Here is a 13,924-nt window from a genome sequence, read left to right on the forward strand (position 1 = left end):
AGCTTTGTCTCTTAATGAGCGGCTCTTAAGTTTAGTTAGAGAGCTGTTGGTTGCTGGGTTTTGCTAAGCTATTCTATTACCAATAAAAACTCTAGAGTCAGATATTGGGGTGAAAACCTTGTAGATCAGAGAAGCAGAGGAGGAGTGACCTGCTGATCTTCCCTTTCTTATCAGAGACCCAGTCAGCACCTCTTCTCTCCACACATCCCAGGAAGAAGAGCATGCAAATTCCAAGTCCCGCCTTTCTCCTTCCTCTCATTCTTCCCTATCCATATTTCTGGCTACTCTGTGACTAATTCCGGTCGCTGGCTCTGCCCACCAATTCAAAGGTAACTTTAAATTTGTATCAATATAAAAAAATCCAAACCAATGTAAATTTTTTTTAGATTACTTGCTGCTTTTTGGATTAAAGTAGATTCAATAATCTACCCTTTCCATCTATTATTCTTATCTCTCTTTTTCTTTCAGAAAGAGATCCCTTAATCTATCCTCTAAGACCAATAACAACCTGGAACTAATTCCTCTAAATAGTGAAAAACATCCACAACCCACAAAACAACCAAAACCCACCCACCCCACGTCTTAGGAATGTGTGTGTAGTGTTCCTAAAATTACTTCCATGTTGAGGTGCACAAATTTCACCAGTGAGACGTGGAGGGGGTCAGACATATAGTATATAGGAAAGGTAATGAGTCATATAGCAGAATATAGACTAATATAAAGGGGTTAATTTAAGTTATAAGGGCTAGCTGGGAATAAGCCTAAACTAAAGCAAGGCATTCATAAGTAATAAGTCTCCATGCCATTGTTGGGGAACTGGCAAAACAAAGAAAGTCTGACTACAGTTGGTCACCACCAAGAGATGCATGTTGATACTACATGCTTAGGGTTATGTGTCATGCTGATTGTTATGGTAGTGCATGTGTGTCATAGCTGGATAGGACTGCTGTTTGTTTCCTTCCTCAGAAGCTTGTATGGCATGAAAGCTAGTCCTCAAGTGAGAGGCTTTCAGGTTAGTTCCAGGTCAGGGGCCCTCTGGGCCTGGCTTCTAAAGTGCATGATGTCTTCATCAGTGGGGGCTCACCTTCCACCTCTGAGGGGCAACCAAGGACAATAGCAACAGCTTGTACTTTCTGGGGAGTCTCTGTGAAAGAACTCAAGAGACAGCTTCTGTGTATGATGATGGAGTTTCTCTTAGATGGTCCTTGGCTTTGGGGAAAAACATTGTCAGCCCAGACAAAAATTTATTTATACGCAGACTTACATTTATTATAGGGTGTTTTTAGGTATATTGTTAATAGTACGGTTTCTTATGAGTTTTTCAGACCTTGCTGGTTTTACCCTCCTCTCTTTGTTCTGTTTTTCTCTCTTCCTCCCCTAGTAAACCGTCTCATTTTTCCTCTTTTCTCAATAAGATCACTTGTACTCTGATATCTCCCTCTCTATTACTCCTTGATCCCAAAAAAATGGTTCCTTTTTACTCTCCTGGTTTCTGCTATTACTCCAAGATATATACCCCCATATGAAGGTTATGGGCTAGGAGCCTCAGATGAGATAGACCATGTTGGACTTTCTGGATCTGAGTTACCTCACTTAGTATGATCTTTTCTAGTTCTAACCATTTACCTGCAAAGCTCATGGCTTTGGTTTCCTTTATAGCCAAATTCATATGACCCAGATTTATACATCTTACCTGTATTTGGCTGTTGGCCTCTAACTCTTTGAAGATGTGATATGTAAATCTAAGTACTTAAAATTTATGTTATATATATATATATATATATATATATATATATATATAATTTCAATACATAATCCCTTGGAATTATTTTTAATCTAGTCATTATCAGCTTGGGATATGTGATAACAAAACATTAAAATAGTTCTTGTCTAGTCATATTTTTTCTAACCAGATAGCTATAAAAATAGCTGCTCATTAAACTCAGGATATGTTCATTAACTATTAACAAAGTGTCTAGACAATGCCACTCCAGTGGACAGCCAACTTTCATCTGGAATAATCTATTATCTGTTCCATATCTGATTTTCACCAAAGGCAAAAACATTCTCATTTCTATGACTTGAAACTGACCTATGTTGTCCCCATAGTCAACCCTGTCCTCTGATTCTTTTTGTTTGCTTTTTGCCCATGCAAAATGTGATGAATACAAAAATTTCTGCCCCCCCCCATTTCTCCCAACAAACTGCTCCTTTACAGAACTCTCTTTCTCACTCCCATTGCTGTTACAATAAAAAAAAAAGGGCTTTAGACTCATAGAAACCTGGGTTACAATTCCAGTTATACCTGTTGCTTCAGGCTCAGCGGGTTGATCCTTTGTATCCTCAGTTGTACAATGAAGCAACTGTAAGACAGTGAGGAGAGAAGAACAATGTAGAGTTGGATAACAAGGAAAACATTCCATGCATTTTAGTCTCCTTGGATTCCTCTGCAGTAGTCAAACAATCATTCCCTTGCTGCCATCTTATGGCATTCTCCCCTTCTGACTTCTCCATTGTATATCACCTCGACTGCACTCTAAGCACTTTAACAAAAAAAAAAAAAAAAAAAAAAGCAATGCCTTTAGTTATTCTGAATTCTACTCTGTGTCTCTGGTGGCTTGAAAGGGAATGACCCCCAAGGGGGTGGCACTATTAGGAGGTATGGCCCTGTTGGAGGAAGTGTATCTCTGTGGGATGGGCTTTGAGGTCTCTTTTCTCAAGCTTCCGTCAGTGTGACAGTCAGTTGACTTCCTGTTGCCTTCAAGATGTAGCACTTTCAGCTATCAGCATCATTTCTGCCTGTATGCTGCCATGATGATAATGAACTGAATCTCTGAAACTATAAGCGAGCCACCTCACTGACATCAGACACCAAGATGCAAAGTTTGGAGTTTGTCTGGCTGGTTCTTGGTCTTGCTTCAGTCGAGTATTTCCTCAGTATGCTCATTCCCTAAATTTTAGAATGGTAAGGTATATCCTGTACCATTACATGTTAGTGCAACCAACGTTGGTGGCACATGCCTTTAATCCCAGCACTTGGGAGACAGAAGCAGGCAGATCTCAGTGAGTTTGAGGTTAGCCTGGTCTACAAAGCTAGTTCCAGGACTGCCAGGACTGTTACACAGAGAAAACCTGTCTCAAAAAAAAAAAAAAAAAAAGATCTGCTGTTTGATTGCCATGCATCTCAGAAGGGACTTAAAATAGTATGAGGCTGTTATAGAGTTGAACTAAACCTCTGAAACTGTAAGTGAGCCACACTAGTTAAATGCTTTCTTTATAAGAGTTGCTGTGGTCGTGATGTCCCTTCACAGCAATAAAAACCTTAACTAAGACAGTGTCTTTCCTTGTAATAAATGATCAACTGTTGGTTTTTGTTCTTAATGCAGTAGGTCATATCACTAGTCCTTCCATCAATCCTTTTCTTAAGCTTGTCTTTCTCCATGTATAGTTTCCCAAGAATACCACAGGGAGTGAAAGCTGGACCAGTAAGAATCGCAGCCTCAAATAGAATTCAACTCCAGCCAACTAAGCGTCTCTAACAAAGGTCTACTTTTAGATGTGTGTGGGCAGAGATAAGAGAATCAGAAAAACATGGTGAGGCACCTAGAAGCTAGCAACAGAAGAAGCTCCTGTATCCATGAGCTGGAAGACAAAATGCTGAGTAAAGGTGGGAGCTGTGGCCATGAAGATCCATTTGCCATGGGACAAAGAAAAGCAGAAGGTGTTTCAGGGGACCTAATTGCCTGAATTTACTCTCCTCTCATACTTTGATCTCCTGTTGGTGTTAATTATTCACTGAGTCTACTCAGAAGTTCTGGTATGTGATCCCTAGAGATGAGAGTGTGGAGTTAAGAAGGAAGGGGAGAGAACTGATCTTGGGTGGGAACAAATGAAGAGTTACCAATGCAGAGCAACCTTCCTCTGTGTGACCAAGTGTCTCAGAATGTGTCATGTTGCCTCACAGCACAAAACAGAAGGTAGGAGGAGTTCCAAAAGACTGGTCAAAGTGAATATTCCTGGCATTAAAACAAGTCAAAGTCATGAGCCTCCTGGCCTGTCACACACAGAAGGGTTTATACAGACCTAGCAGAAAACAAACCAAGATGGAGGTAGTTTACAGAGGGTCTTTCAACATGGTCAAGATCATAAGCAAAAGAAAGAAAGGGCAACATCTTCACATTAAATGGGGATTAAAAGAGGCCCCCAAACTAAGTTCAACCTGATACACTTGGTGTGAAATTAGGTGAGAAAAATTATTGTACAATTGGCAAATTTTCATGGAATCTTTGGGTTAGAACACTGTGGTGCTCTCACCTTGAGCACTGTGTCATGAGAAAAGGAGAGGATGCCAAACATCTTTTTTCTGTTGAACAGTCACATGCACTTGGAAGTAATTTGTCACAAAGGGTCAGTGTGCACACATTACTTTAGAGAGATGGCATAAAGCCTAAGAGCACTGGTTGCTCTTCCAGAGACTCTAAGGTTCAATTCCCAGCACCTACATGGCGACCAACAACCATCAGTAACTCCAGTTCCATGGGATCAGATGCCCTCTTCTGGCCTCTGTGGGTACTTTGGGCATGTGGTATTTATATGTGCAAGTCAAGCTCTCATACACATAAAGTAGAATTAAATTAACCTTTTAAAAATATGTTTTGTGTGAAAGGGGGAGGATGGATAGATAGATAGATAGATAGATAGATAGATAGATAGATAGATAGATAGATAGGTAGATGATAGATTGTGTGTGTGTGTGTGTGAGAGAGAGAGAGAGAGACAGAGAGAGAGAGAGAGAGAGAGAGAGAGAGAGAGAGAGAGCATGAAATTATATATTAGGAGAAGAAGAACCAACAGTAGACTAAGTATGCTGTTGACAGGAAGTACTCATTTGCATGGAGAGAATTGGTCCCCCACTGTCTCAGTGGAGTCTCATCAAATACATGCTTTTCAGATGGCTGTAGGCACCCAATGACTCCTACCATTATAGAGAGAATTCTATGCTTCTCATGACAATTTGTCTGAACATTATTAGCTGCTTCTCATTCTTACTAGAAATTAAATTGTTACTTTAAAACTGAAAGAAATTAGGTGAAGGAAAAGGTCCTGCTATGTCTTGGTTGGAAGACTTGGCATGAAACTGGAATTTTCTGCCTCTTATGTAAGGAAGTGAGTAAATGATGAGCATAATATTTATGCCAGCCTTACAATAGAATTATTTTCCACCTCCAAAATAGAACTGCTAATATAACATTTGCTCTCTGGGGTGAAACAGTATGCTTATTTAGCCACTATTTCATCCTATCCCCCAAGCAGTTGTTTGAAAAGACTATGATTGCATATATTGAGCACACATGTCTTTTGGAAGTCAGAAATAAAACCAATAACTGCAATTATTTTCCATTCAAGGAAGGTACAAGTAAACCTACTATGACTCTGAGCAAAGCTGGGATGCAAAGCTAGCTCTAGGATGCTTCTGATGAGACCAAGGACAGCATATTTGTTGCATGGTCATTGCTTCTTATGTGGGGAATTTAGAGATGGGGAAGCATCCATGTTTTTCATGCTATCTACTTCAAAGATTTACACAGGACTCTCAGAAAAAGAAACAATTCTATGAAGCCATCACAGTCTAGACTTGAGGGAGAAAGCCTGATATCCAAGTAATATTTTATTAGGATTAAGAGGCCCAGTTACTTCATATTAGCTTAATTGATACCCTTCACAGCATTATAATTTTAATGTACTTTCAATTCAGCAAACAGGTTTTAAGTGCCTACTGTGTCCCAGGCACCATAGAAAACTTGATCAAATAAAACTGCTTCCCAGGTCACCATTTCCTTTTTCCAGAAAAATATGATCTAGCATGTGCAATTTCTATCAACATAGGACTTCATTTTGGTTACATTTTATTTATTTCTTCTGGAAGGGTGCATGTGTGCCATTGTTGTAATTTTTAAAGAAGTGCCACATGAAAGATGCCATGTGACATAGTTCAAATGGAGGTTTTTTTAATTATTATTAGAGAAAGGGATCATAAAAAGGGGAAAGGGGCGGGGGAGCAGCCTCCAGGGACAGGAACAGCAGTAGAGAGGAAAGAGAGGCAGAGAGAGAAAGAAAGAGAGGAGGATGGGAGGTAGGCAGGGCCCTTTTAAAAGGGAATGTAGTAAATGTGCACAAGTGGTGCTCTTAGTGGCTGCAGTTGAAGGTGTATCCTGTCAGAATCCCAAGGGCAGGCCAGTACAGATGCCTGAATACTAACACAGGGATTGTGTAGAGGTCAGAGCACAGCTTGTAAAAATCAGTTCTCTTTCTTTCCACCACGTGGCTCCCAGGAATCTAACTCAGTCCTCAGGCTTGGTGTCAAGTGGTTTTTTTTTTTTTCTACAACATATCTCATCAACCCCCAAATAGGACTTCCTCTAAGAACTATACTGCAGGAAGGAATATTTCAGGATATTCACTAAGAGTATGGCTTGGTTGTTACTGAGGACTAAAAGGAGGGCCCATTCATTAATAGACTAAAGAGCTGCAGCCTCTAAAATTCCTTCTTAGGTAGTTGGGTCACATAATAATTTGTTTGTTAAAGTATATTCTTTTGTTAAGACATAGTTGGATATCAAAACCACAATTTTGACTACTACATCTGGTTTGGTAATGCAATCTGAAATAAACAGGTGTCCTGTTGACTAGCATAATTGCCTTGCAGTGTCTTTGAATTTATTGATAAGAATGATTTACTGCAACTCCAATCCTAATCTCAGAAGATCTTGGGTACATTTGTAACAATAGCCTGACATCATCAGAATAAATTCACAGTTTCCTAAGGGGAAAAGTAGCATTGACTTGAATGATTGGATACATTCCACCATTTTTGTTAAAATAAATAATTAACCTCACAGTTGTATAGTATCCTTATATACTTGAATTTTAAGACCTACAATAATATAATGTGACCATTGAGGTTACTATAGAACTTTTTTTTTTACAGTATGGTAAATGCTCATGCTAAAGTGTTATGGGCTTGATAACCTTGAAGATAGTTCATAATTCCTCCATGGCATTAGCACCTGTAATTTCTTCTCCCATATTTAGTCAGCATGACCAGCATAGCACCCCATAAGGGCACTTTTGAGTTTTTTTTTTTAAATACTGTAGCTTCTATATTAAAAGACTCTTTCTCTCCCTCCTTACTCTCTTCTCTTCCTCCCTCCATCCTTCCCTCCTGTGTCCACTCTCTTTAAGGGAAGGTCAGCTGTCATATGAGCAACTCCATGGAGACACATGCCTGGTCAGGAACTGTAGTCTCTTCTGTCAATAGTCACAAGAATGAAGTAGAAAGCTATTTCTCAAGCCTCTAACATCACCAGGACAACCTTGTAAGAAATCTTCTCCCAGAACGCTAGGCTAAGCCTCTTCAGCTTCTCACTCTCAGAATCTGTGTCACAAGATAACTGCTAATTATTTTAAGCACTTAAGCCTTGTGTTAGCTTGTTATGCACAGATAATTTCCACAACTGAATGAAAACCAGACACAGATGATAGGAAGGTTGCCAAAAGGTTAACATTGACTAGCACTGAAAAGTCATGAATGGGCCAGCAAGATGGCTCAACACTAAAGGTGTTAAGACTGAGTTAGATTCCCCAGAACTCACATAGTAGAGTGAGAACTGACTCCAGTAGCCTGCCTTCTGACCATGCAGGTCATGGGACACACATTCTCATCTATAAATGATAGAGAGAGAGAGATAGAGAGATGATAGATGTTTATAAGTTTTGAGTAACTTTCACTTTTTACTATATTTCCTGTATTACTTCCTAATTACCCATATTAATTTCATATCATTTCTTTTAAAACAGAAAAAAGGAGTTGTTTGCATGTTTGTTTTAACATGAGGTGTTATTTAAAATGTATTTTCTCTCATTTTATTGCCAGATAGAAATTACTTCTCCTGGGGAATCTGTCTCATAGAGGTACCTCCCACAACAGTTGGAAACCGTGAAAAATAATATTACATTTTGATATAACTTATGTTTCCAGAAAAATTAAAGAATACTGCAAATAATTTCTGCATGCCAACACTCCCATATACCAACATTATTTAACTACAAACATCTTACAATGCACACACACAAACACACACACACACACACACACACACACACACACACACACACACACACGTTGTGAATATATGTCTATTGCAGATCAAACCCTCCTAGGCTTGTTACTCACCATTCTACTAGGCCAGCCATCTGGTGAATCCTGGGAATCCTACTTGTCTCCGAGCTCCATCCCCAGAACTGGGATCACAAGCACACACTACTATGCCCACCTTTTTCATGTGGGTTCTGAAAATTGGACTGAGATCCTCAGGACCTCACAGCAAGCACTTTACCAACCAAGCATCCTCTAGGCCCCACATACAATCTGCCATTCTGGATATGTAGTCGCTTTGACACAGTTTTATATTTATTCATATAATTATTTTATTAATTTTGAAGTGTTGGCTAGAACATAATTTCCATAACTTTTGACTTGCCCTTAAATGCTAGAAGTTAAAATAGACTCATTAGCAAATACTCAGAATTTTGCTTTCTGTGCCCACTATGTGCCAATGGAACAAATCTCAAAATGTGAGTCAAATAGCTTATAATTCCAGCTCTGTTTCTTTAAACAATCAATGGTATAGTAAAGAAAAACCAGTGTGAGGAATCCAGGCTTCTAAACTTCACCTCAGGCAAAGAAAATGGCCTTAAAATTGGGGCTAGATTTCAAGGACAGCATCCAGCCAAGGCCTGATGATATGGGCCAAACTAAATCATGTTAAGCTCAATCTCCAACAAAACAGATCCTTGAACAGTGGTAATCTTGTTATCTGTGAAATCACATCTACAAGACACAATTAAAACAACATTCAATACTCTTTGCCTGTGACTAGTCAGTAAACAGAAATAAGAACCAGAAAATGTTTCAGATAATTGAAATAATATGAAACAGAAAAGTTCTATCTAATACTACAGGGATTTTATGAACTTTGTCAAATCTCTGACCAATTCAGCTCTTCCACATGCTAGAACTCCAATTAATTTATTCTGTATACATGCAGCACCCCCCCTCCGTGTGTGTGTGTGTGTGTGTGTGTGTGTGTGTGTGTGTGTGTGTGTGTGTGTGTGTGTTCTTCTCCTCAAGAGTCTTGAGGGACACAGAAACTATCAATGGCAGTGCTGGGAAGTTTATAAAATCAAAGAATTGATCATATGGAAATCTTTTGGAAAATTCTAGAAAGAGTAAATTTTTTTTATATTTTCCCATCATTAATTCACCTCCTCCCGTGTTATAGTTATATTAGAAGAGCCAAAGAAATGTCTATCAAATAGCCAAGGTGCCTCATGGAATATGTGTTCTGGTACGTGCACATGTACAAAATTAGATGATTGCTTTAGAAGCTGAAGCAGACAAGGAAAGGAGATAGATAATGACAATGATTTGTGGTGTTTAAGGTGTGGTGGTTAGAGAAGATTTGATAAATGGGAATAGTGGCCTAATCATGGGAAGGAAGGAGGCTTGTATAAAGACTCTAAAACAAAACAAGCCTGGCATATTGAAGGAAATGTTAATGGAAAGAAGGTACATACAAAAGGGGTTAATTCAAAGAATAAATGAAAACATTTTAAGGTTCCTGTATTTGTTCCTTTTCTCACCACTTATCAGAATGCCACCAGAAACAACTTGAAGTTAGCTCAGGTTTCAAAGGGTCTCAGTCCACCATGGCAGAAATGGCATGATGGCTGGAACAGTGCAATGTTGTGGGTAGGACCTTAAGGCAGAGGCTTTTTCCTCACAGTCATGGATAGGAAAACAGAGCTGAGGTCATCCAGTAGAGCCAGAAGAAGGTGTTACCTTGGAAGGCTGCCCCACTGACCTACTTCCACCAGCCAGGACCAAAAAAAAAAAAAAAAAAAAAATGTCTGCTTCGTATCAGTGGAGTGCTCAGCCATAAATAGGAAGTCCCCCCACAAGGCTTAGGGACCATCATCGAAGAGGGCACATAAGGTTTGTAAGAGCCAGGGGTCTAGGATTACTAAAACAAAACAGCGTCTTCTGAACACCTCAGGACCACCTCAGTCATAAACTCACAGTAGCTGTAGTGGCCTGCACAAGACATGCATGGGATCAAGTCAGTCAGCATGGATTAGAGAAGAGGGAGGGGCTCATGAGTCACCTAACTGAGGGGTTAGTGACAGCTGGTGGCTTCTTGTTGAGGGAGTATTGGGTTTTCTTTGAGGTTGTGGTCCCTAGTAAGTGAAAGCTTCTGTGGATGTCCTCAAACCTATGAGTGAATGGACAGCAAAAACTGGACTTGGTGGGTTATTTAAAAAAAAAGAAGAAGAAGAAGAAGAAGAAAAAAAGAGGACAAAAATTTGGGAGGGGCAAGGAGGAAAAGAGTTGGGGGAACAGAGGTAAATATGATCACAATGCATTATATAAATTCTCAAAGAAATAATAAAAATATTACATTGAAAAAAGAAGGGTCCCCTTCAGCATTCCAGAAAGTCTGTCACCTCTACACCTCTTATTAATTTACAAAACAATTCCAGGAAGCATCTGAGGAAATAACAAATTAATCAGAACAAAGGCCTCAGTAAGAGAGGAAGATGCAGTAAAAGACAAGGACCTGGGAAACTGAATGATTCAGGACAAGTGAAGGCATGATTGCCATGGTTAAGCAACAGTTACAGAGATACCCTGACTGGAAGAGAGCATGACTAAAAAACTGTTCTTCAAACCAGAAACAGGTATTCAGATCAACACACTTAAACCTGGATATGGAGGAGGCAGAAAATGAGGATGGAAGGTTCCAAACTCTCAGCTTTTGGTGACAAGGGGGCCTCAGATAGAGCTTAACTTATACTTTGCTCAAAACTGTGTGCTGACATGCTTTGTTGGCAGCCCTGGGTGGGCAGCAGAGGGGAGGGAATGGGAGGAAAAGAGGAAGGGGAAATGGTGGTCAGGATGTAAAATAAATGAAAAAATAATTAATAAAAAAGAAGAAAATCTGTGCTGATATGATTGTTTATGCATGCACCTGTCCACTAGTATAGAAAATTTAGCTTATTATAATAATTTATACATAATTCCTAAGCACCTGGAGAAGAAAATCCATAAAGAAAATAGACTATGACTCAACCCTTATGACCTTCTGAGAGAGGTAAAACTAAAAAGACTATACAAAAATAGTAACAAAAACTTAAAAACCTGTCCATGGTTTCTGGTAGCTGGACGTGGGGGTAGCATACAGAGGAAGGATGAGCATGTGGAGCACTGGGAATTTGATTCAGTGAAACTATTCTGTAAAACATTTCTGTGGGGGAATTCATGACATTGTTTTTTTTTTTTTTTTTTTTTTTTGAGAACTCAGAACTGTGCAGCACAGAATGAACGGATAGTAAACCCTAGGCCTTAGCTACTAACGATAAGTCAATATTCATTCATCGGTAATCATGTAAACAACGCAAGAACAAAAGATGTTAGACCTGCAAGAAAGCAGAGATGGTTTAGTGTTCTAGAGCACTGAGAGGTCATTCTTGTCCCTCACATTTATATTCTTGGAAATATAAATGTACTTAAAGAGACAAATCTATCACTAAAAAAATAAAACATTTCTGGGAGCTCCAACTGCCATCCTTCAGGAAAGAAATCATTGGTCCAATGTCTCACCGTGGTGGCATGTCAGCCTCCCACCCTAAGACAGGAGCACAGTGAATTGAACAGACATTCCACCCCATTGCTACTTTTGTTCTGGTGTTGAGATCACGCACATGGCATGTATTTACTCTAAAGAAGGCAACACTGAATATGCCTGTATTCTCTATAACATGTATATCACAGTGCTTGTTGAAAAACTCCCAAAACAAAGAGATGACAAATCAGCTATCATTCCTGAAAAGAAAGGTGTGGTCAAGAAATTCAAGAATGTTGCTTTCCCTAAAGCTGAAGAATGTAAGACTGAACTCTTGAAAAGACTGCATGCAGTATAAAGAACGGAAGAAAAAGGAGGGGGGACTCGTCGGAACACTGCCTTCTTACGGAAGTTGGAAAAAGAAGGTGAGTTGCCCAGCAGCAGCACCTAATGCATGCCTGAGGGGAGATGATCCAGAATTAGCAGCTTGAAAAAGAGCAGTGAAAGATTGTCCAAGTGTCCAGGAAGGCAGACTCTGGCCTGTGCAGGCCTCTGCAGCCTGGCCCAGAAATGTCATCTGGACATGTGGTCCCTACCTCACCCTCCTCATCCATGCAGACTTCAGAACACAAACATGAGGCCAGCTAGGCCACCTTTGGTGGGAAGGTCCCTGAAACAGAGTACTCAGTGTCGTAGAAAATATTCCCACCATCAAAGGCCTACACCACATTGTGGTGCCCCACAATCTCTAGCTTGCCAATGACAATACCCCCAAAGGCATTGAAACTTGTGGAGTCCTCTGTGGAAAAGTGACAAGAAATGAATTCACAATCACATATGTTCTCACCCCCAGACAAAATTGTGGGCCCAATTAGTCAGGGAGTATACCCCCAAAGGACCAAGAAAGAGTAAGCAAATAGGGGCCATTGACACAACCACCAATCCAACACAATGAGTTATTCAATAAATGATGTTGGGAAAATTGAACTGCTTAGAAAGGAAAAGTATGCTAGACATCTATATTACAACACAATAAATTCCAGCATTAAATATTAAAGGTAAAAATGACAATATTTCAATAACAAAGTTAAGAACAATGTGGAGGAATTATTTGCAATATACATGGCAATGGATTATAGGCAAAGCATAAAGAGATGCTTGCAATAAATTCAGGAGGGATAAAGCAGAGAAGAAAAAGAAAATGGAAATAGATAATTCACCAAAGGAACAAATAGGTCCTATATTCTATAAATCTCTGTGGCAACTCTGAGCCTGAAATTCCCATTAACTCTGAATTGCACTGCCACTTCAGAGTTATACAGAGGAGCTAAACAAAAATTTATAATCCCTCCAAATCATTTAAATCATCTGTCTCTTTGAAAAATGGAAGAACCCATTTGAACACTGGTAAATCATAACTTTTCTCTTTTCAGGATGAGAGATTGTGCCAAGTGACATGGCAGGAGTGTTTCAAAAGAAGTCAAGCATTGAATTGCCTAGGCGAAGGCCAGCCTTGATGAAATAGTTAACTCATGAATTTGGAAGCCATAGTCATGAAAGAAATAAAGACTTCATAAGTCCGATTAACAAAAGTCTACGTTGAAGGCCATTCCTAAATAAGAAAGGGTGCTAGTTAAGGAAAGCAGCAATCAGGCATTGTCTTGGTAATTAGGATGGGTGGCTGTTTTGTTTTTGAAGTTGCATATGAACCCTACAGTCCTCCTTACCATCTACCACAGGAGATAATTGTTCATTTTCAGTCTATGAGATGTATTTGGGGAGTTCTCTCACCTACATGATTCTCTCTCTCTCTCTCTCTCTCTCTCTCTCTCTCTCTCTCTCTCTCTCTCTCTCTCTCATACACACACACACACACACACACACACACACACACACACACACACACACAATGGGTGCTAGAAAAAAGGGACAGATTGTGAAACATATGTCTGCATCTGTTTCCTCTTCTAAAAAAAATAGACAAAATACCATTTATTACAACAAGTGTTTTGAGTGCTAAATGAGACAGTATCCATACAGGTTGTGGGATGTTGTGGTTATTTTAACTGTTTTTCTTTCCCGTCCCTTCTGCTTAGTGCTTAGTTGTTTTTTTGTTTGTTTGTTTGTTTTGTTTTGTTTTGTTTGTTTTTGTTTTTTTGTCGCTGTGACAAATCCTAATGGAGACAACTGAAAGTCTAAAGGTTTATTTTGGATCAAGGTTTCAGATGTTTCCTTCTGTGATG

General features: G+C 39.4%; 1 long non-coding RNA gene across 2 annotated transcripts in view; it reads right to left on the reverse strand.

Annotated features, from left to right (window-relative positions):
* The window catches only part of LOC103160176, a 136,403-nt gene that overhangs the window by 57,602 nt on the left and 64,877 nt on the right, over positions 1-13,924 (reverse strand). For both annotated transcript variants that reach the window (XR_003480924.2, XR_004772169.1), the window contains exon 3: positions 2,306-2,363. This is a non-coding gene — a long non-coding RNA (uncharacterized LOC103160176). The remainder of the gene's footprint in view (positions 1-2,305; positions 2,364-13,924) is intronic.

The sequence above is a fragment of the Cricetulus griseus genome (assembly GCF_003668045.3).
Source record: "Cricetulus griseus strain 17A/GY chromosome 1 unlocalized genomic scaffold, alternate assembly CriGri-PICRH-1.0 chr1_0, whole genome shotgun sequence".
Lineage (NCBI taxonomy): Eukaryota > Metazoa > Chordata > Mammalia > Rodentia > Cricetidae > Cricetulus > Cricetulus griseus.